The sequence below is a fragment of the Sarcophilus harrisii genome, chromosome 3 (genome assembly GCF_902635505.1).
Source record: "Sarcophilus harrisii chromosome 3, mSarHar1.11, whole genome shotgun sequence".
In the NCBI taxonomy this organism is placed as follows: domain Eukaryota; kingdom Metazoa; phylum Chordata; class Mammalia; order Dasyuromorphia; family Dasyuridae; genus Sarcophilus; species Sarcophilus harrisii.
This window is the reverse complement of record NC_045428.1, coordinates 545677230-545702290: the sequence shown is the minus strand read 5'-3', so window position 1 is coordinate 545702290 and position 25061 is coordinate 545677230. Positions and strand designations below refer to the sequence as shown.

Genomic DNA, 25061 nt, shown 5'->3' with positions numbered 1-25061 from the left:
CTTTTAAATACTTAAAAACAAGGGTACTAATCCCCCTAAATCTTCTCTCTAAAGTTAAACACACTGCTAGTTGCAGTCCTTGCAGAAATCTTTCCCTTTTCTCAACTATATTGCCTTCCTCTGAGCAAAGTCTGTCTAACTTGTTCATATCCTCCTATGTGGTTTCATCCGGGCAGAGAACAGTTCCACTTTGTACCATTAAACAGGATGACTATAAGGCCCATTAAGAAATGTGGACTTATATTAAGTAATGTGAAAAGAATACTGAACAAGGACAGTCTGAACACTAAAATTATATAAAAGAAAAAATAGACACAGAGATGGACAAAAGACCTAGAGACAGAGTAATAAGCCTTTATAGACCCATTGATATTCATTTTTAAGTGTAAACAATTACAAATAAATGAATTGGCTTTGTTCTTGTTTAAAGTACAAATACAAATTATGATTATCTTAAGCTATCACCCTTATACCTACAATAATAGCAACTATATTTTTTGAAAATAAAAAAGTCCAAAGGTGGTGAGCCATGAGGAAAGAGACACAGGAATACTCTATTGGTATTGCCAGGTTGTGTAAATATTTTGAATAACAATACAGCAGTATACACTGTCACAAACCTCTTGACTCATCAATTCCATTGATATTATTCCCAAAATACTATTTAAAAGGGGGAAAAAGAGAGCCTTTCTATATAAAAATATTCAAAGCTGCTCTATTTGTGACAATAATTGGAAACTATATGTAATGACTATTTACTCTGAAATACTACCACAAAACTGTCAGAATAGGAACACTGAAACAATATGGCATAGTAGGGAAAGTCAATGGGTTTATTTGGAGTGGCGTTTCACTTGAGTTCTGTCTTCATCAATTTTGAGCTGTAAGACCTTGGCAAATTAAGATTCATCATCCTCATCACTAAAACAGGGACTTTAATGCAAAAAATGGATTGGATTAGATGATATATGAGATCTTCTCCAAATCTATCATTCCATGACTCCTTGTAAAAGCCAAAAAAAGAGGACAAAACAAGGGAAAGGGAGCTACAATAGCACTACTTTTAAGTCCACAGAACAGGACTAAATCATATAAATGCAACATGAAAAGTACATCATATTTTGATGGATTTTATACACACACACACACACACACACACACACACACACACACATATATATGTGTGTGCATACATATATATGTAAAAGAGGGCACTATAAAATGTTATTGATTAGTTCTTAAAGGCTTATTTAAGACTTCTCCACAAATTTGCAAACAGAAGCAGCAAGACTGGTTGGGGGAAGGGGCTGGGGGAATGATTTATTTGATAGCCAGACTTCTCTGGCTTGCTTTGATACCCATTTCTGGTATAGTCAGTCTTAGGTAATCTGTAACTACTCAAGCTATAGGAGCGATGAGTAAATTTGGTATCTGGGCGATGCTTCAATATGGTTCAAGTCAAGATGCCAAAATTAAACAAAAACCCCTTCAGCTGTATAGAATTTCACTAATGTTTCTAGGGAACCTTGACATCTCTCTAACAGCAGAGGCCATTAACCACTCCCCGAGCTGCCGCCAATCAAATTCTAAGTGGAATGTGCTAAAAGTAAAAGTGACTGCGGCTGTTTGGCCATCCCAGGGGTGGGAGATAAAAGAAGTACAAACTACACTTGGTAGTCATCTGACTGAAAAAGCCCAGACTCTTAGGAAAATCCCCCAGAAAATGCCATTCTCAGTCTCTTAAAAGATCAAGGCAGCATTAAAACAAAGGCAAGCTGATGCCACTGGTCACTTCACTGCCTCTTCTTCTGTGTTGTTTCACCCACCCACAACCTTAACTCAGAAAACGAAATTCTCGAGTGTCTTGTTAAACAATTACTACTCGTTAAGCAAGAGATATATAATACTATTTTCTGTAATATTAAATTGATATAAAGTAAAGTGAGAGACAATAACTAGGAGACCGATTTATAGGCTAAGATCAATGTTGTTAAAACAACAATAAGCAGTTTTGAAGACTTAAAATTTTTTTTCAGTGAAATGATCCATAATGATTCCAGAGGATCAGGCAGTGGCTAGATGACCAGTGGGCAGGGATATGGAAGAAAGGATCCTTGCATTAAATGAGAAGTGGGCCAGTTCTCACACTCTTTCCAATTATGAAAAGCTATGTTCTTTTTCACTGTGCTTATTCTATGGTATTCTGCAACATTCACTTTGAATTGTTTTGTGGTTCTTATAGTTATTGTGATGTAGTTTAAGAAGAATTATGGAAAAAAACCCTTTTCCTTATTCCTCTGCAGAAGTGGGCATGAAATATGATGTGTATTTTCAGCCTTTGTCAATGTATTGATCATTTTTGCTGACTTATTTTTTCTTCCACTTTTTTGAGTGTGTATGTGTATGTGTGTGTGTGTGTGTATATATATATATATATATATATATATCTGTGTGTCTGTGTGTGTTGTATGTGTTGTATGAGATGGCTCTCAGGAGTAACTCGTGGCTGAATAATTGTGGTATATGAATATTATGGAATATTACTGTTCTGTAAGAAATGACCAACAGGATGATTTCAGAAAGGCCTGGAGAGACTTACACGAACTGATGCTGAGTGAAATGAGCAGGACCAGGAGATCATTATATATACTTCAACACAATACTATATGATGACCAGTTCTGATGGACCTGGCCATCCTCAGCATTGAGATCAACCAAATCATTTCCAATGGAACAGTAATGAACTGAACCAGCTACGCCCAGAGAAAGAACTCTGGGAGATGACTAAAAACCATTACATGAATTCCCAATCCCTATATTTATGCCCACCTGCATTTTTGATTTCCTTCACAAGCTAATTGTACAATATTTCAGAGTCTGATTCTTTTTGTACAGCAAAATAACGTTTTGGTCATGTATACTTATTGTGTATCTAATTTATATTTTAATGTATTTAACATCTACTGCTCATCCTGCCATCTGGGGGAGGGGGTGGGGAGTAAGAGGTGAAAAATTGGAACAAGAGGTTTGGCAATTGTTAATGCTGTAAAGTTACCCATGCATATATCCTGTAAATAAAAGGCTATTAAATAAAAAAAATAATAATAAAAAATAAAAAAAAAAGGAGTAACTCGTAACTCAGGTAATGTATGAACAAAAGACATCAACAAAATCTTATTTTTAAAAAAGTCTATGATTCTAAGATACCTTACTAACAGCTTTATAAAGAATAAAAAATAGCAACAAAATTAATTAGGAACTTATCCACTTCAAAGACTGATAATTATATTACTATTGTAGCCAGCATTTATACAGCACTTTAAGGACTGCAAAGTACTTTGCAAATATTATCTCATCATCACAACAACTTCAGGAGATATTATTATCCCTATTTCACAGATGAGGGAACAGAGGCAAAAGGAGGTTAAATCACTTAGCCAGGGAAAAGGAATAAATAAATGGTGTTACAAATTTTAGATCACATGGGCTATCATCAGTCTTAGTTTTGTTATTCACAATAACAAGATTGGGATTTAGAAAGGACACTCACCATGAAGTAGCTATGCTGGATTGAAGAAATTTCTGGCCCTGGACTAAGCTAGATTGTGACTCAGCCAGCTTCTTATCTGTGAAACCATTTCATTTTTGTGAACCTCAATTTTCTCATCTGTGAAATTAGGGTAACTTAATCGGTCTCAAAGCATTGTTATAAGGGATCAAATGAGACAAATTCAATTTACAAGTACATAATACATTCAAAGTAATTTCAAAGAAGAGAAAATATTTCTAACTAGGGTGATAGGGAGAGAATAAAATGTAATGAAAGGCTTTATATGTAAGGTTCCTGAAAGTACCTAGATTGTGCTTTAGAGGAAGCTACTAACTCCACTGAGTTGAGGTATGTAAAGCACTTTGCAAACTGAAAAGCTCTAGTTACAACCATTATTAAATTCCATAGTAAATAAGCATTAAAAACTAGACTTGGCTATTACTTCCTCCAACATCCTCCCCCCACCAAGGCCCACAGAATTCATACTGTCAGCAGGTGGATGTATATAGGATCACAGTTGTGGAGGGGATCTGAGAGAGTATCCAGTCCAACCTCCTGATTTTACAGAGGAGGAAACTGAGGCTCAGAGAGGTACATTGACTTACTGCAGATCACCCAGGGTATAAGCCTAAGAAGTGGGGTCTGAGGTTTGGTCCTCTGACCCCAGAGCCAGGCTCATCCAACCATCTTCAGGTCACCTCTCTATATTAGACTAATCAGTACTCCAAAAGCCTACTAGACATACTCCACACGGGTGTTTTACTGAGCCTGAAACTCAATTATTCCAAAATAAAATTTATCATTTCTACCTACCCCTCCAAACTTCACTCTAACTACATCAGTTCCATCAATGGCATTCAATCTCCCCAATCTGAAACCAAAATTTATCCCTTTACACAGTAATAAACTATTCTTCTTAAATGACAGAACTGACCATACCATTTCTTTCTTTATTGGACTTCTAAGCTCCCTAATGTTTCTGCATTCAGCAAGGGTCCCCTGCTTTCCAGGCCTAGCCCACTCCACTTTCCATGAGCTACCAGCAAACACACAACCTATACTTTTATGCCCCTGCTGCTCATCCACAATCTTCTTTTTCTCTTTTTTTCCAAAGGAATGCTAACCATGCTTTAAAAACCCAACTGAAATACTATCCAAGGAAGTCTCTGCTATGACCTCATAAAGCACTTTGTTTTGCATGCTACCAAAGGATTTATTTTTTATCAGTTATCTGGACATGCTTCCTACAAAGACTAAATTTCTTTAAAAAAAAAAAATGTATTTCTACTGGAACACTAATGCATTGTTGGTGGAGTCATGAACTGATCCAACCACAGTGGAAAGCAATCTGCAACTATGTCCAAAAGGCTATCAAACTGTGCATACCCTTTGATCCAGCAGTCTCACTATTGGGCCTGTATCCCAAAGAGATCACAAAGGAAGGAAAGGGATTCCTCTTGTGCAATAGTGTTTGTAGCAGCTCTTTCTGTGGTGGCAATGAATTGTAAATGAAGTGGATGCCCATCAGTTGGAGAATGACTGAATAAGTTGTGGTATAAGAATGTTCTGGAATATTATCGTTCTGTAAGAAACCATCAGCAGCATGATTTCGGAGAGGCTTAAAAGAACTGATGCTAAATGAAATGAGTAAAAACAAGAGAGCATTGTACACAGCAACAGCAAGATTATGTTATTATCAACTGTGATGGACATGGCTTTCTCAACAATGTTCAAGACAACTCCAATAGATTTGGTGTGGAAAATGCCATCTATATCCAGAGAAAGAACTATGGAGACTGAAAATGGGTCAAGGCATGGTATTTTCACCTTTTTGTATGTTTGTTTTTTCTTTCTCATGTTTTTTCCCCTTTCAGTCTGATTTTTCTTGCACAACTATGAAAATGTTTAAAAGGATTGCACATATTTAATCTATATCAGATTGCCTTTGGTCTTGGGGAGAGGGAGATTAGAGAGAAAAATTTAGAACACAAAATATTCAGTCCTTATCACATCATTCATTTTCGAATACAGATTTCAACTCTCCTCTTTATCAAAGGGCATTAGAGAGAAGGGGGCAAAACAGCTGCATATCTACTACCCACCAATTTCCAAAGTAGAAAATCTGAACTCCTCTTCCACCCCCAAGAACTACTAGGATTTGCCAGATTTCCAAACATCTTCTCCCAACCATGCTTTTCAGCATCTAAAATATGCCAGTATTTTACTGATTTGCTTCCCTCAGTATTTCAAAAAAGGAATCATGCTAATTGTTATTCATTTTTAGCAATTTTAAAGAAAAACACAAATTAAAGTTTAATTAATATTCCTTGTAAACATGTCTATACTTGAAGATATATACAAATATGTACAAATGTAAAAGCAAGTGCTAATGATGGAACAGTAAGTCAAATCCTGAATTTCAAATTGCCCACCATTCGTGTGTGCCCCTATCACCTCAGGCCTGGACTGCTGCAGTAGCAAGCTGATTGGTGCCAATTCATTCAGTACTTTTAATCACTGGAATCATTGGAAACACTGGGTCTGGAATCAGGAAGACCTGAATTCAATTCCAGCCACAGATATTTCCTATCAGTGCGATCCTACTAGGCAAGTCTTAACCAGTCTACCTTGATTTCTCCATTTGCAAGATGGGAATAATAATAGCACTTACCTCGGTTCTTGTATCAAATGAGATATTTGTAAAGCAATCAGCACAGTGCCTGGCACACAGTAGGTGCTTAGTAAATGCTTGTCAGCTCCATCCCATCCAAGTCTCTCCTCACTCCAATCCAAGCTCCACCCAGCTACCAAACTGAACTTAAAGTCAAAATTTAACCATTATTTGACCAACTCATTATTTCCAAGATTCTGTTTGACTTTTACAATCCTTTATAACCCTTCCCTTCCTAATTTTCTTTATATAAAACACTACTTCTGACTCCAGATATTTTTATTTGGGGTCTCCCATGTCTAGACTCATCTTAGCTTCCTGGCTTCCTCCAAATGTCAGCTACAAGAAGCCTTTCCTGATCTTTTTTAATAGTCTCTCAGGTGATTTTCTCCAATTAATCCTATATATCTGTATAAAGTTGTTTATGTAGTCTAAAGACTCTAAGTTCCTAGAGAATGGGTGCTTTGTTATACCTCTCTGTATTCCCAATACTTAGCACAAGGTCTGGCACCTAGAAAGTACTTAACCAATTGTTCACTGACTCATTATCTTATCTTTTTCACTCCTGGGATCTGACTCCCACTGATATGGACCAAGAATCCATTAAGGGATCTTGGCTATTCCAACTGGCCTTCCTCTCCCCCACCCCAATCAAATCCTTTCTGGCCCCTGTCCTCAAGCACCCCTCCTTTCTAGATAATTATAGCTCCTCTTATGGAAAATGTCCTTGACACAATGTGGCATTTAAGGGTCACAAGAAGTCTTCAAAGACACCATCTGTTGTATGTGCCTTCAAACATGATGCATCTTTCCCTGTCCTCCTTTGTTTAGAAAATACAATCTAAACATTACACATTAGTTGCCTGTGGGAGTCTGCCCTGTTTACAGGCCCTACACAAGTCTAGGGGGAAAAGCCTGGTCTTGAAGATGACAGACCTGGATTTTAGTTTGATCTCTTCTTATTCCTATGTAACTTTCCTTAAACAAGTCACTAGTGTGTTAAGCCCTGTGAAATGGGTAATAATGCCCATAGAACTACTGCACAGGATTGTAGGCTTAAATGAGATTATGTAAATTGTTTGATAAATTCAAAAATAGAATATAAATGCCATCTTTATCATTTTTATCATCATCATCATCATCATCTGTAAGCATATCTGTTACTGAACTGCAGTGATTGAGGGAACTTCCACTGTGGATTAGTTCCACTAAAGAAACCACAACTCTGATTCAAAAAATAAACTATCAGGAGCAGCTAGGTAGCAAGGTGGATAGAGCACCAACCCTTAAGTCAGGAGGACCCAAGTTCAAATCTGGTCTCAGATACTTAACACTTCCTATCTGTGTGACCCTGGGCAAGTCACTTAACCCCAATTGCCTCAGCAAAAAAAATAAATAAAATTAATAATAATAATAATAATAAATAAGCCATCTTCACCTGCACCTGACCTGTGAAGGCTATGTATTTATACAGTCTTATAAGACTTTACTTGTTCCTCTGTGGCAACCATGACTCAATGTACAGGTTATTACAATACTACCTACACAAGATTACCTTGGGAACTACAGTTCCTTATAGTTTAAAATTGAATGAAAACTTTGGGGATACCCCATGTAGGAGGCAGAGTTGTGAATACAAAGCACAGACTATGGCCTGTTGTTTCTGGTTGGGCTGTTTGGTACCGATCCATACTGTAGGCCTGAGTTACCCAAATGATTCACACACACAGTCTTCCTGACCCCCAGGCCAGCCCTCTAACCAACAAAACAGTTCAGACACTTTAAGGCAGTCTGTAAAAAGACTCAAAACCATGAAACCCTCAGAAAAAGGCAGCTCTCTCCATGGGTTCCCACAGTTTAACACAGCTGAAGCTGGTGGTAGAACCCAGGGGCCCTGGCAGACTCCCTTCCCAACTGCCCTCTGGGCCTATGGTCCAGAAGGCAAGAGCTCTTAGCAGAACCACCAGTAGAAAACACCCAGTTTCTGAGACCCAGAAGGGGGTACTTGGGAGAAGTCAGTACTGCCATTATAAAAATAATACAGTTTCAGATCTCTAAAGGCTCTAAAGTGAGCACTCTGATACAAATTGAATTTGGGCCACCATGAATAGAGACTCTCCTCCCAAATGACAGGTAACTAAGTGCCTTCTGCTCCATAAAATAAACAAATCACTTAGTTGAGATGGATTAACATTAGGTCTTTGGGGAAGTGAAGACTAGACAATTATTGCAACAATGTCAATACCTATATATACCTCTGTCTCTGAACTCCTTTCTTGGAATTCTTTCAGTGACAATTCATGTGCCACAGCTTTTTTAAAAACAGGATTTCCCAGTTTCATCGACCACCTAATTTACCAGACTTGTGATCCTTCCAATAAAAAATTACTCTAGACTCTGAAAGTAGTTCCAGAAGTGAGAGAGCACCCTCCACTTCTGAAGGCAACTCTAGAGGTGCAAAAAGGATCACAGGGTTGAAAGCAATTTCTCAAGTGCAGACATTCCCAAACTTTTCTGTGTGCCGGCAGCATAGCTAAAGCAATAATTGGGTAGGTCAAGGATCAAGGGATCAAGGAGAGAGAAGCCCTTGTCCTGGAGCTGGAGAATAGCGTAGCTCTCTCACTGAGAAGCTGTAGCTATGGGCCAGTCAGTCACTTTACTTCTCTGAACCTCAGTTTACTCATCTGTAACATGAAGACAGTAATACTTGAACATTTCATGGGAATGTAGTGAAAAAATATTTTTAAAACCTTAAGAGTACTATAAAAATGTTAAACTACTTTTGCTGTTTTTTATAGACTCCCAAAATGACTCTGAAAGGAATATTTAGACATAGAAACCTATGTTTTCAAAATAGTCATTGTTCCAAAGAATAGGTTTTACAAGTACAATACATTGCCAGACATTCATTTGTCAAATTATTATATTTATTAACTTTTATATAGTATTTTATGAGATTTGATCCTTAGAAATACCTGTGAGGGGAATATTTTCTTATTTTTATAGATGAGGACACTGAGACTCATATAAGGTCATACTAGATCTAAAAGGGATAAGAGTTAGGAACTGAACTGGAATTTTCTGTTAGACATGTCATCTCCCTTCATTGAATGAACGAGGAAAAAGATCTTCAAGAGCATACACTAATAGGAAGAGGCAAAGCAAAAGCACGGGGTGTGTGTACACGTATCTGCATTCATATATATACATGTGTGTACACATAGGTGTCTACAAATTACAGTATGATCGATGGATAATAGAATTTTAAGTCCTCTAATTCAGTAATACTGAAACAAGTCAGTTTAAATGCCATCATAAATAGCAATCTTCTGTCTACCTAATAATTGCCAACTCAAAAGCTTTGCCTCCTACAATATCAGGATCTTTTATTTGTTTGAAAAGAAACATGTTTCCTGCCCTTTGGCTACAAGCTAAAACAGTAATTACCTATACAAAAAGTTCAAAAATCCAAAAAGAGAACTCTAGTATGATGTGATTACAGCATTGCCTTATTTCTTTTTTGAAATACAATCACCTGGATTTAGTTCTTTTCAGCAACTCCAATAGACTTGTGATGATCCATATCCAGAAAGAGAACTATGGAGGCTGAATGTGGATCAAAGTATAGTATTTTCACCTTTTTTGACGATGTTTGCATGCTTATTTTTTCTTTCTCATTTTTCTCCCTTTTGATCTGATTTTTCTTGTGCATCATGATAAATGTGGAAATATGTTTAGAAGAAATGCACATGTTTAACCTACATTAGATTACTTGCTGTCTAGGAGAAGAGGAAGGGGGGGAAAATTGGAACACAAAAGGTTTTGCAAGAGTGAATGTTGAAAACTATCTTTGCATGTATTTTGAAAAATAAAAACGTATTATTATTTAAAAAAAAGAAAGAAATACAATCCACCAAGGGTGAAAGGAGAAAGAAAAGTATAAACTGGAAAAAAATAGAATAAGAATGGTGGGAAATAGAAAGTAATTTTAACAGTGAATGTGAATAGGATAAACTCTCTCATAAAATGGAAGCAGAGAGCAGAGTGGATTAAAAGCCAGAATCCTACAATATATTGTTTACAAGAAACATATTTAAAGCAGAGATACAGAGTAACAGTAAAAGGCTAGAGCAGAATATATTATGTTTCAGCTGAAGTAAAAGCACGGTTAGTGATTCTGATCATGAACATGAAGCAAAATAAATCTAATTAAAAGAGAGAAGGAAACTACATTTTGCTAAAGGATACCACAGATAATGAATATCAATACTAAACATTTATGTATTGATGCTAAGTGAAATAAGCAGAAACAAGAGAACACTGTATATAGTGACAACATGATTATGTAATGATCAACTGTGATGGACTTGGCTCTTTTCAACAATGAGGAGGTTTCAAGGCAATTCCAAGAGATTTGTGATGGAGAGCCGTGCAGAGAGAGAACTATGGAGACTGAATGTGGATCAAAGTATATTTCATCTTTTGTTGTTGTTTTCTTATTTTTTTTCCTCTCATGTTTTTTCCCCTTTTGCTCTCATTTTTCTTGTACAGTATGATGAATATGGAAATATATTTAGAAGAATTGCACACATTTAACCTATATTGGATTGCTTACTGTCTTATAGAGGGTGAGAGGAAGGAGAAAATAAAAAAAATTTCAAATACAAGGGTTTTGCAAAGGTGAATGTTTAAAAAAAATAACCAACTATCTTTGCATGTATTTGAGAAAATAAAATATTAGAAAAAGTGAAAAAAAATTAATATTAAAAAAAAAAAAAAGAATCATCTCATTTCCCAAAGATCATTGGACAAATTGATAAAGAAAGCAAGGATAATGGTAATTAGGATAACTTTTAGTAACTATCAACCTAGAATGGAGTTGGACCAACAACAATATAAAATATACCACATTCCAGAATCACTTCCTATGAATCATTTTGTCCCTTGTCACTACTGCTTTTGAGCAGTGCTAAAGCTGACTATATCCCATATTCATGAATGTGTGGCCAAGAATAGAACAATTATTTAATCTAACTTATAAGGAAATAGTGTGAGATTAAAATAAATAGCACTTGCGCAGTGGATAGAGCACCAGCCCTGAAGTCAGGAAGATCGCAGTTCAAACCTGGCCTCAGACACTTACCAAGTCCTAGCTGTGTTACCTAGGGCAAATCACTTAACCCCAATTGCCTCAACAAAACGAATGCATGAATAAATAAATAAATGGCGCTCAGTGAGTTTAAGGGAGGTCTATAAATACTTATATAGGGGCTTAAATCCTACCTAGATTTGTATGAATCAGAAAGAACACATTCAAATATTAGAGGACTCTACTCCAAACCTCTAAACCATACTACTTAGATTTATTCAGTCATGTGACTGAATAAATACCCTCACTGCCTAAAAGAAATTAAGATTGCTAAATAAATCAATCCAAAGTCAAGAACTTTATAAAAAATTCAAAAATATACCTCACACAACTAGGCCAAAGACCAGTACTAGCATAGATGTGGCTGAGTATGAGAATAGGGTAGATCTTTAAAGGTAGAGAAAATGTTGACAGAGAGAAGGATTTTTACCCAAAAAGTCTAGGTCTTGCTTTCTTCTGAAAAGACAGATTTACTTCTAAATCATAAGGATAAAACAACATATTTGGATACAACACAAAAACAACATATGCTTTCCTTGGACTTAAAACAATCACAATTTTCTAAGAAAATATTCTTGGGCATATAGTTTCTTATTATCTGAATCATTTTTGGATCTGAAATCAGAGGGCCTGATCTTTTTTCTTATCTATAAAATAAGAAAGTCAGACAAGATGACTATAAAGTCCCTCCAGCATTAAATCTATCTCCCTATGATTTCAAAACAGGTCAAAACAGAGTATGTAAGAACATAGCATCCACAGAATTAGTCAGGAAATAATCTTTTCCCTGAAAGACAGGATCCAAACCAATAGTTATCAATATCTTGTTTTTAGATCTCCTTTGCATTTTTAAAAATTGTAGAAGATCCCAAAGAGTTTTTAAAATTAAATATGCTCTTGATACTTGCAATATTATTTAAAATTTTAAAATATTTGACTAATTCATCTAAAAAGAACATTATTAATATAAAAATCTTTACGAAAACTTTACTTTTCAAAACAAAAATTGGAGACCATTTTATATATTTTTGCAAATCTCTTTAATATCTATCTAGTTTTATAGGCAACAATTGGACTCATATCTGCTTTTACATGCAGTCTGTTATTATATTGATTTGATTAAAGTATATGAAAAAAATCTGACCTCACACAGATATATACTTGGAAAAGGGAGGAACAATTTGATAACTTTTTGAGCACCTATTAGTGCTCAGAGCAGCCTAAAAAGGCCTTCAGAACTCCCAAGATTCTGGAGACTATACTTTGATTCTGATGGTCTGAAGTATACAGCACACCATTAATGTAAGGCCAGTCCCCCAAAATGCAGTGACATGGGTAAATTAAGGTTATTTCTTCCGTTATTATTAAGTGAAATCTTATCATTTAATAGATTATGTAGGAAGACTAAACAATTATAAAAGATATCCTGTGCCAAGATGTCAAAAGATGAGACGAGGGCTAAGACTCTAACCCTTGCCACTTCACCCAATATTTTAATCCTTTCCTCTCCTGGATACACTCTATATAAAGGAATGATGTTGGGTTCCCTATCAACACAGAAAAACACTGAAAGGACCTTGTAGCCTCCCTAACTTGTCCTGTAAGGAACTATACAAACAAAATGCAAAAAAGAAATATTTCTGGTCTTCAGATAACTCAAATCCAAGAAATAGGAACGTTTTTCCTCGGGATGAGCCTGAGGATGAAACAAACTTGAGAGAGGTCATTCCTAATCTGAGACTCTCTCTCCTCCCAGTTCTTCTATAAAGGAAGCTCAGCAAGCAGCTTTAATATCAGTTGCTGCTGCTTCTTGTCCTACAGTATTCCTTAGTTTCACTTTATTAGGAAGTGGCAGGCAGAGATGACAATTACAGGACTTCAAACTTAGTCGGGCTTACCTGACACACATCTGATGGATACAATAATTCTGTTTTCCTCAAGGAGGAGGAGGAATTCTCTTGCCTTCAGAACAACATTCCTTAATTTTTTTTTAAAAAAGTATATATTTCTTTAAAAATCATTTAAGATTTCCATTTCTGCTTTATAATTTGCAAAACAGTCTTCACAATAGCACTACAATGTTAAGCACGGTGTCATTCCCATCTTAGACAACCTCAAAGAAACGAAATGACTTCTTCACTGTTACACAATCAGTGTTAGAGCTGGAATTTGAATCCAGGTCTTCTGACTTCTACTATTAAAAAAGGGAATTCAATTCAATTCAGTAGCTACTTAACCAAGTATCTAATCTGAGCAGAACCCAGCTAACTCAGGAGTTAAGGGAGGATAGAGAAATTGTTCAAGCCCCAGTCCTAACTACTAGACTACAATAGTGGGAGAAATTTCAGTGTTCTGTTTGGGAGTTCACATTGACTTCTCATGTTTACTTCGCAGGTCTATCCAGTCTACTTTGGCAGTTCTGCTGGTGTTCACTCCTCCCTCAGTCTCTATAAGCCCCAAGGTCACAGTCTAGATCCTTCACTGCTTCCTGCCTAGACCAGCATAACCACCTCTATCCCTAAGCCCTTCTGATAGGCTGCTCTTTTTCAAACTGTTTGTCCTGTCAACTCTCTGCATGAAAACAAAGCATCAGACTACAAATTTTAGCTCATCTCCCACTTCAGGTGTCTTTTCCAAAGCTATCTACTATTCATACACACAGAGACACAGACGCCAACATTCAAACTGCATTCACTTAAGGTGTGCCCTTATGACCAGCAGCCACTTGTCAGACCCTGGAGGAATTCCCTGACCCTTCTTCAGTTCTCCGCATTGCTCTCTCCCAGCACAGGTCAGAATCTAGAGAATGCTGGAGAACAAGTGCTCCAGGCCTGGAGGATTACCCCTCATGGAAACCCAAATTCCACAGTCCTCAAGGGAAATTAACATCCCTGACTCCAAGTCAGGCACTGGCTTTGGGGATCACCAGGAAGGAAAAAAGTCAAAGATCACCCGCAGAGCCAAATGCTAGTTTTATTCTAGCAATGCAGGTCTGAGGTGATGAGGAGCACCAGCTCTGTAAGTCTTACTGACTCAAAGGATCCCAAGAATGAGACTTGATTGCTGCTTGAGTCCTCCTGTCTTTTTTTTCGGAACTCTTCTCAGATGAACTCTGCTACACACTGATCACTGTTCTTAGCCATTTCAAATGCATTTGCATTTCTGAACTAACGGATTTGGTATTTTCCAGTAAAATGCAAGTTCTTTGAGAACAAAGACCATTTCTTCTTTTCTTTCCCTGTAAATAGTGATTGTTTCAGTTTAAACCACTTTAGATCCTGAGGTTGTTCCCCTCCAAGAATAATCTTTTTTGACTAGATGAAAAAGGTCATTCTTTGCCTCATTTCTATCTCACCTAGCATACATACAATGAAGTTAGCACAACAGCAGTGTATGTGTACCTGTGAAACCTGGACAGAATACCACCGCCCTGACAGGAAACCAAATCGCTTCCATCTGAATTGTCTCAGGAAGAATCTGAAGATCCCCAGGCAGGACAAGGTACCAGACACTGAGGTCCTTCTCAAACTAAACTGCTAAGCATTTCAACTCTACTGCAGAAAGTACAGCTCTGTTGGGCAAGCCACATTGTTCAAATGTCAAGCATACACTTGCCAAAAAGATTATTTGATGGAGAATTCACACAGGGGAAGTGCTCACAAGGTGGTCAGAAACAGTGATACAAGCACATTCTCAAGGTTTTTCTTAAGAATTTTAGAATCAATTGTATGACATGGGAGATACAGGCACAGGGCCACCCAGCATGGCATGCCCTCCTCAAAGAAGGGGCTGTGCTCCCACATTTCTCATTGAGTCACTGGTTCTCAATATATAGGATTTTACAAAGCATTTTTTCCCCACAACAACTGTATATGATAGTGATTTATAAAATCAAGGCTAAATGAATGATACAGTGAGAGTACTCACCGAGTGGTCAGACCCAGATCCCTTCCACCCAAGCATTCTTTTCCACAAAATTTTTTGGTATTCTCAATGTCCTATACATAGGAGGCATGGGTGGAAGTTTGTTTCATGAATAAATACTATGTCAAAAGTGCTGCCCAGCTATACAAAGTGGCCACTTAAAGAAATATTGGTTGGAGTGAGTTCAGTATTAGCTCAAAAGTAAACCCAATCTGTTCAGGAAAATGAAGCTAGTTATTCATTAACATGCCTTTAGGAAGGCCTACTAATTCTACAAGCTGGTCAAATCAAAAGCAATAGCTGAGGCTCTCAAGTTCTGTGTGGTTTACCATGTACCTGACATTCATTATATTCTTGGATTCCTCCAAACAATCTGAGTACGACAGTTCAAGGATTATTACTTATATCTGACAACTGAGGAAATGAGGATTAGAGAGGATAACTAACTTGCCCCAAGCCCAAATTTTCTAGGTCTTCCCCACACACAAAGACTTTTCTGAATGCCATTCTCAAACAAATTCTTATACTAGATCACTTCAAAAGGGTTAGACTTTCCTCAATACAGGTATTCCCCCACTGTCAAAGTTCAACAGGCCTCTCAAAGACAGAATTCATAAACTTTGGTACCAAAAAAAAATCCCCAACACCTGAAGACCGATGTTCTGGTGGAAAGAACCTTAAAACTTAACTAAGCTGATTTTCGGACAAGAAACATTTTAAAGACATGCCAAAGTCGACTTTGATGGCCCAACCTTTGAAAACTCAATGTCACTTCTAGACTCTGCTAAGGCATTGGAGGACATTCATTAAGGCTGAAATGGACTCATATAGATCACAGAATGCTCAAGTTATTTATTTATTATAAATATTATATGCTTATGGAATAACAATTTTAAAAATCCACAAAACTACAAAGAAAAACACAGAAAGATACAGATATTATCGTATCCTTGTAGCTCAAGAACCCCACCAGTCAGTCTGCTTCCCATTAACAATCAGAAATTGATTAGCTTTTAGTCAAGACATTTACTATGATATAGTAAGAACAGTTGATATAAAACAAGAACACCAGAGTTTGAATAGATTTTAATAATCTAGTTCAGGCCCTTTCACTTCATTACATTTTAAAGATGAGAAATTTAAGGCCTAGAGAAAGCTAAAAACCCCAATCACATAGCTAGTAAAAAACCAAGCTAGGACTCAAGATCAGTTCTTCTGCCCCCAAAACTAGCACTCCTTCTACCCAGACAAGGAAACTGAGTTGAGTTAAATCACTTGCCCAAGGTCCCACAGGTAAGAAGTGGCAGAAATGGTGCCATTTCTGACAAATCCAGGCTCCAAACTCAGTGCTCTTTCCACATACATCTGTTTTAAACCTTCCCTAGACTTAAGAGAATATGGAATTGGGATAGAAATCTTTTTTTTTTTTCACATTTAAAGATCTCATTACTTAGTGTGCAAATCCTGTCACCTTACCCATAGTGAGCAAATGTTTGGTATCCTCACCTACTATTTGCATAGCCTTCATTTTATCTTCATTGTAGCCATATCCAACTTCATAGCTTTAGGGAACTCCTAATGAGGAAACTACAAATGAGAACGGTAACTATTCTGCAACTTATAGTCTTATAAAATTAGCAGCCTTGAGCACTAAAAGTAACTTGCCCAGAATCACATAGCCAGTATGTGTTAGAGGTAGCACTTAACCCAAATTTTCTCCACTCCAAGACCAAGTTACTAGCTTATAAAACCAGTTATAAACTTCCGTCTTATACATGGTCTCAATATTACCACTGAATCCTTCAAATCTAACCAGGACAACATGTCTTCTTTAGAACTAAGATTTCCACTAATTCTATAAAAGGCCTCTAAACTAACCAAAACATGACAGTATGTTTCCCATTCACTGCCAAACTTATTTTCCTAGCATATATTCACTTCATCACTTCTATCTTAACTGCTTGCTTCCATCCCACCCACAAATTTATTAAAACTCTCAAAAATCATTTTTTTTTTCAATTCTTATCCTTTGTAATAATTCTGTATCTTTGACACTACTAGTTTCTTTCCTCTGATTTTAGATATTAACTCTCTTGGTTCTCTAGTTACTTTTATGATTCTCTGTATAGTTCATCTTCTTCCTGACCTTGAAATTGGACAAGTTTTTTTCTTTCTAAGATTTTGTCCCTTAATAATTTTTCCTCCCATGCATTGAACTGTTACTTCTTTATAAATAATTACCAGACCTTTCTTTAATCCTGAATTCTCCTCTGCCTAAAGGATATGGTATCCAGAAACCTAAATCCTAATCCTGCCTTAGATCCTCAACAGCTTGGTGAACCTGGTTTCCTGATTTTTAAAATAAGGAGGTTGGTCCTGATGACCTCTGAGGTTTATTCCAGCTCTAGAAGCTCTGCTCTTATAATCTTTTACCTACAACACAAACACAGCATTCTCGGAACTAAATTTATTGTTATGGAATATTATTGTTCTGTAAGAAATGACCAGCAGGATGAATACAGAGAGGTTTGGAGAGACTTACATGAACTGATGCTAAGTGAAATGAGCAGAACCAAGAGATCATTATATACTTCAACAATGATACTGTATGAAGATGCATTCTGATGGAAGTGGATTTCTTTGACAAAGAGACCTAATTCAGTTTCAACTGATCAATGATGGACAGAAGCAGCTACACCCAAAGAAAGAACACTGGGAAATGAATGTAAACTGTTTTCATTTTTGTCTTTCTTCCCAGGTTATTTTTACCTTCTGAATCCAATTCTTCCTGTGCAACAAGAGAACTGTTTGGTTCTGCACACATATATTGTATCGAAGATATACTCTAACCTCTTTAACATGTATAGGACTGCTTGCCATCTAGGGGAAGGGGTAGAGGGAGAGAGGGGAAAAATTGGAACAGAAGTGAGTGCAAGGGATAATGTAAAAAATTACCCTGGCATGGGTTCTGTCAATAAAAAGTTATTATAATAAATAAAATTATATTTTAAAAAAAAAGAACTAAATTCATTATTTCTCTTCCTAACCTTACTGTTCCTTCTCTTGAATTCACAATTTCTGTAAGTAGAATCACTAATGACCACCAAGCTTCTGAAAGTGGTGTTCTCTAACTTCTCAAATCCTAAAAATTCTATTTCATCAGCACATTTTACAACTTGCTGGTATTTATTTCTTATTTATTAGAAATTCTCTTTATGGCCTCCTCTGCAATCAGTCACAACAGTAGTCACTTGCACACTGGACCTGCCCTGTACCTTCCAATCCAAAGTTTTCTTTATCAACAGACTTAATTGGGTTACCCCCTCTTAGAGCATGTCTTCACTGATGGTCCTTTTTTTTTTTAAAGGGGGGGGGGAGTAAAAGAAGGAAATTTAGATCTGTCATTTCATTTCATTACTGTAGATTACTTTCAATATGTAAAGTTCTGTCAACAAAGATCAGTCTGGGATTCAGAATCTTATGAAAGTTGGATTGAGAGGCTAAGTGATTTGTCAAGAATACACAACCATCCTCTGAGGGGACACTTGAACCCATCTTACCAAATGCAAAGGCAGCCCTTATTCATTTTGCCATACTACCTTTAATGAAAATGTTAGCTATAGCTAACATTTACATAGTACTGACTATATACCTGACCCTGTATTAAGAACTTTACAATTACTACTTCATCTTACAGCAACCCTACCAGGTTTCTGCTATATGTTTTACAGCTGAGGAAACTGAAGCAGAGATTGTCACTTGCCAAAGTCACAGCCTCTAGGGTCATATCTGAACTCAGATCTTCCTGACTCTAGGTTGAGCAATCTATCACCTTCACCACCTCGCTGCCTCAATCCACATTTATTTGTTTGCTTATGCCAAGCACAAGACATTCCAAAAATTATCAAAACAGTTGTAAGCTTTTGCATTCAGAAATGACTAGCCCAGGAACACAGTAGATAAGTAATGGAACTTGGGTCTACTTCAAAAACCAAATGCTTTTCCATTATATTCTGCCTTCCTATGAATTGTCTCCTATTATCTACTCTGACTAAAGTTCAAACTCCTTTGCTGGGGATTCCAAGTCTCCTAAATGTGTTCCCAATTGACCTCTCCTGAGACACTAAGTCACACAGTCTATTAGGCAGCCTAGACCAATTCTCTGTCCTTAGAACACACACAGGGTGCTAGGGTCAGTTTAGAACTCATAATGGTTCAAAACCATAAGAGCCAGCTCATACATGCTCCTGAGACTACCACTAAATTTTCAGAGTGAGAATTACAAGCTTGGAAACATTAAAATGGTACAAATCATGAGTTGAATTTGTTATTTTGTTTATTTTCCAGACTTAAGAAAGCAATGAAGGAAATGTTAATAATGCAGCTTAAACATAAATGTGTTAACAATTTTTCTAAAGATCCAGTATTAACCATTTACCAGTACACTACATGAATCCCCTATGTTTTTAATTCCCTGTCTTTATAATCTATGCTTATGGTCCCGTCCCCCCCCCTGCACTTTACTTATTAAATCTCACCCTCTGGAACCCCAATCAAATGCCTGTTTCCTCTCCTCATAAAATATTTTTGTGTGCACCTTTCTCCCATACTTAAGATCTATGATGTGTTTGTTGGCAGAAATACTTTAAGTAGTATTTCTCTTCCTAAAAGGGGCAAAATATATAGTAAGCTCTTAATTGACATTTTCTGAATTTATAAATTTTAATTATGTTCAACTCTAAAATGCATTCATATAGAAGACTCAAGCATGAATAAAAAACAACCTTTAGTAAAATCCATGTGCAAAACTTGAAACAGATTTCAAGTTTTCAAGATTTGTAAAATCTGTAAAATCTTATCACTGTCCTGAGGGCAGCTAGGTGACACAGTGGTTAGAGCACCAGTCAGGAGGACCTGAGTTCAAGTCTGACCTCACTTAACACTTCCTAGCTGTGTGACTCTGGGCAAGTCATTTAACCCCAACTGCCTCAGCAAAAAGCAATAAAATAAAATAAAATAAGATAACCTTATTACTATGCTGCAATTTCCATTCCCTTTTCCTTCCCAAATTCCAGATGCATCCATGAGCATTAACCCAAAGACGGGAAATCTCATCTGAAAATGGACTAAAAGCACAGGTATTTACAACTGTACTGGAGGTGGAAAGCACCACCCAGTAAATGCTGTTCCTATGGAACTCATGAGTTGGGTGCAAATATGTTTTGACCTGTCCCTACGGCTTACTTACTATGAGTCCTCTGAAATCAACCTGAGCCGGTATGATTCAGTGCAGCTGGAATGTGCCCCCCTGCTCGATGGTTTTTTAAAACTTTGGACTGGAAGAAGAATAGAGTCATATTTCATCATGAAATATGAACCAGAAACTGTTGTCAAGTCTTGTTATGTAAGGAAGAGAAGTTATGTGTTGGGTTATTTTCGTTCCTAAGGCTGTATGTTTAAAAACAAAGAAGAAAAAAGGGGCAGCTAGGTGGTGCAATAGATAAATCATCCGCTCTGAAGTCAGGAGGACCCGAGTTCAAATCTGCATTCAGACACTTGACACTGTCTAGTTGTGTGACCCTGGGCAAGTCACTCAACCCTAATTGCAAAAGAAGGCAAACAAAGAAAGCTCAAGGCTGTCAAAAAGCTGGGTGCTGGGTCCTCTGCGATGGCTTTCCAAGCTGCACTTTCCCCACGTCTGGGGTGCTCCGAGGTTCTTTCTGCAATAGGGACATTCCCGTGCTACACCCCGGCCCTTCAGAGCGAATCCAGACAAGTAAAGGCTCCCTTTAAGTCTCTTTGGATTGGCAGGCCTTTTTCCTCTGCACCACGGGAGGCTCTCTGCTTTCCTGACGCCCCATCTTTCCCAGCCCTAGCGGCACCCCTTAAAGTGTCCCAGCCACTCAACCAGGGCCGGGCAGCCAGCGAGAGGAAGCCGACTGGCATAAGCAGAGGCGAGCGACACAGGGCAAGCGCTCGCCAAGACCGGCCTTGTCCGACGAGGATTGTATTAACATTTCCCTCAACAAACACCGGTTCCGAGACTCGGGTCACCCAAGTAACCAGGGCAAAGCCGGAACTCCGGTCTTCCTGACCGCAGATCGGCACTCTAGGCGCGGCCCCAACAGCTGCCTCCCCATACCCCTAGACCCGGGCACGGGCCTAAACAAGCCCTCCCCACTTGGGACTTTCCCGTGTCTGGAAAATCCAACTCCCCCCACACACCCAAGGTGCCCACCCGTTACTGCGGCCTCGTTCTTGCTCTACCTCCCCCAAAGGAGTGCCCCACTCCAGATCTTTCTCTGCCTGGCTCTCTCACTGCGGGCGGTCCCCCAGCATCCTCAGGAGGGGATACCCCAGTACCAAGGAAGCCTGCAGACTCCCCCTCTCTAGCGCTAGAGCTCCCCCCGTCCCAGACGGCCTCGCTCAAGCCCGCGCCGCGGGGCCCTCTCGCCGCGGTGGGTCAGTCCCAAGCCAAAGAGGGAGGAAGAGCAAACTCGCACCCCCCAGGCTTCTTCACTTCCCTAAAGCCCCCTCCCCCTCCAGTCCGGAGCCGTCGCGACCAATAAGGCGCCAGGTCCGCGGCCTCCTCCCCACCGACCAATCACGATCGAGGCTCCCCCCTTCCTCCCCCGCCGCCGCCGCCGCCGCCGCCGGCCCCTCCGCCAATGGGAGAGGGCCCGCGGGCCGGCGAAAGGCGCGCGGACACCGCGAGCGCAAGCGGCGGCGCCCCGCGAGGACACAACATGGCGGCGCGGCGCGGGGCGGCGGGACGGGGCCGGACCGAACCACCGCGCGGCGCGGGGCAGGGGGGGGAGGAAGGAAGCGGGACGGCCAGATCTGCGAGGCCAAGTCTGGGAGCCCCGGGAGCCGCGGCGGGTTCCCCTCCTCCCCTCGGGCCTGTCCTCTCGCCGCCTTCACACCTAGCCCGCCCGCCGCCGCTCCCCCCCGTTACTCACTCGCCGCGCCGCTGGCTGCCCGGGAAGAGGACTCGGACCGCCGCCGTGTCCCGGTGCCGTGGAGAAGTCCGGCTTGGGGTCGGGGGGTGGGGGGGAGGTGTATGAGTGACGGAGAACGGAGAGAGCGCGGAGCGGGGGCACAAACAAGATGGCGGCCGCGCCGTTCGCACCGTCTCCCCCTTCGGCCCCCCCCCAACTTTCCCCTTTTCCCCCCTCCTCCCCCCCGCCTTTGGCGCCTTGGTTGCTGGAGGGACGTAGTACGCAGAAGCGAGCAACTAAGTCTCGCGAGATGTTGGGGGGGGGGCGTGCAGCGGTCTGGGGCAGCGGGTGGGGCGAGATATGTTTGTAGCTCCGCCCCTTCGCGGAAGTCGTGGGGCGGGGCCTGGCGAACCGTTCCCTGCTTTTTCCCGGTTTCTCTATCCGGGTCCGAGGCTCTTGAACGGGTCTGTTCCTTTTTTTTACTGAAAAGGACTGGGGACATGACATGCTTAGAAACCAACCACTGAAACTGAGATTGTTCGAGGTCTAATGGGGAAAAGACGCGTCCAGGGTCACCCAGCTGCCCTGGGAGCCTAAAACCGGACGAGCGGGGTGCGCCTTCCCGGTCCGATCGGCTTGTTTTAGAATTAAAAACAGCGATAATGGTTCCGTGACCTTCCGTACGTCGCATGGGTGCCATTAACGCTAATTACCTAACGCAATTCACAAAAGTTATTAACAATCGCCCTATTTTGCAGATGAAGAAATAGATCAAGATTAATCAGCTCGCTACAAGTAGCCCTAACCCACCATCACGGTCCTGGTGACTTGTCTGCAGATCTCCCAAGGTTCTCTCTGCCCGCGTTCGCCGAGTTCGGTACTTGGATCACAGGCGGTGCTCCCCCGTCGGTCAGCAAAAGTTTCCCAAGCGCTTGTCGGGCGCCGAGTACCGGGCGGAGGGAGCGCTGGGGATCTGGAAAGGGGCGCGCCCTGCGCTCCGCCTGCAGGCAGCTCCGCGTCTAAGGCCAGTGCACACCAAGGAGCTGCATACAGGACGAATGGGGAACACCTCCTAAAAAATGGGTTTTAGCTGGGATTTGAAGGAAGCCAGGGAATGCTTTCCCGTGGCTCCCAGAGGAGGCAAGACACCCTCGGCAAGGAGGGCCAGTGTCACTGAATGGGATAGAATGTGGTGGGGAGTGAAGTATGAGACAACCAGGAAAACGGGGGTGGAGGAGGGAGAGCTCTAGATATTAAAAGACCTTGAATGCCAAAGAGGATTTGGTATGTGATCCCCAACTTCTGACTTCACTGTAGAAACAACACACATTTTGATACTTCTTCCAACATTCTAATCTCCCTCTTCCTCAACCTACTCACATCCTGTGATCCATTCTTTCACCTCACCTTAGGCCCGGACAAAGATGGTCATATCCTTGATCTGCCCACCCACCAATCTTGATCCCTCACAAATGTACCACCTCCATATTTATGAGCTCGGCAATTCTCTTATCTGGTCACAGTCTATTGGCTCTCCACTTCTGCCTTCCAATACCAAACCCTGCTCCTCATCTACACCACTGTCTCTGATAGATTGACTCCGTAGTTCTCTCCCTGTACTAGCCGCTTTCTCCTTTTCCCCAGCTTGACTCGTTGGTGAACCAGCTCTCTTGAGTTTTTTGTTGTTTCACATCACCAATCTTGTCCTGCTAAAGCTTTAGCCTTGGATGACTCAAGCAACCATTCTGACTGAGCTCCCTAACCCTCGCTGTATGCTGGCAGTAGATCCTTTACACTTCCCTAATTAACTCACCACAATAGCTCTTCTAAACCTCTAGGCTCCTCCTCGGACCTCCCATGACTCCCCTTCCCTTAGCCCTCTTCATTGAGAGCCTTGCCTCATATTTTATTGTTAAACTTAAGGGCTTCCTTTTCTCCTCATTTCATGTCCTTCAGATGCCTTTTAACATTCAGTTCTCCTCCCCTACTCCCTCCACCCCACCCCATCTCACATGAAGAGGTAGCTTTTCTCCTTGCCTAGGCTAATGGTTCTCCATGCACAATCGATCCCCTCTCTTCCAGTAGATTGTTCCCTCTTTCGTCCTCACTTTTTGATTTCTTTTCATGCTCTCCCTATCTGTTGGCTGCTTCCCTTCTTTCTACAAGCATTCCCAGTTTTCCCTATACTCAAAAAGCTTTCACTTGTCCCATCCATCCCTACTAACTCTTCTCCCATCTGTCTGCTTTTGTGGCCAAACATAAGAAGACCACATATGATCATTGCTATCCCTTCTCTTCTCTCCCTTTCATGACTTCCATCCTCATCATTCAGCCACAATTAATCTCTCCAACACCACCAGCGATCACTTACTTTCTAAATCCAAAAGCTTTATCACATCCTGACCTCTCTGCAGTTTTTGGCATTGTAAACTACCTCCTTTTCCTTGATAGGCTCTTCTTGCTTTGTTGTTGCCAGTTTGTCGATTCTGACCCCATTTGGGGTATTCTTGGCAGAGAACTGGAAACTGCTGTTTCCTTCTCCAGCTCATTTTACAGATGGGGAAACTGAGGCAAAGAGGGTAAAGTGACCTGCCCAGGGTGACAGCTAGTAAGTGTTTGAGGCCAGATTTGACTCAGGAAGATGAGTCTTACTATATCCACTGCACTATTAAGTTCTCTAAGTTTTTGATATATTACTTTCTTCTTGTCCTATCTATTTGACCATTCTTCAGGCACTTTTGCTGTGAATTCATCCAGGTCATACCTGCTAACTAGGTGTGTCCCATAGGGCTCTGTCAGGTACCATCTTCTCTTTTCCCTCTATCACTG

The 25061-nt window shown here is 40.0% G+C and overlaps 1 protein-coding gene across 1 annotated transcript in view; it reads right to left on the bottom strand.

The window, feature by feature from the left end:
• Positions 1-22441, bottom strand: part of NFYC (nuclear transcription factor Y subunit gamma) — an 87454-nt gene extending 65013 nt beyond the window's left edge. The window contains exon 1 of the mRNA XM_031962258.1: positions 22254-22441. The gene's annotated coding sequence lies outside the window, so the exon portion shown is untranslated. The remainder of the gene's footprint in view (positions 1-22253) is intronic.
• Between the last annotated feature and the right edge of the window lie 2620 nt (positions 22442-25061).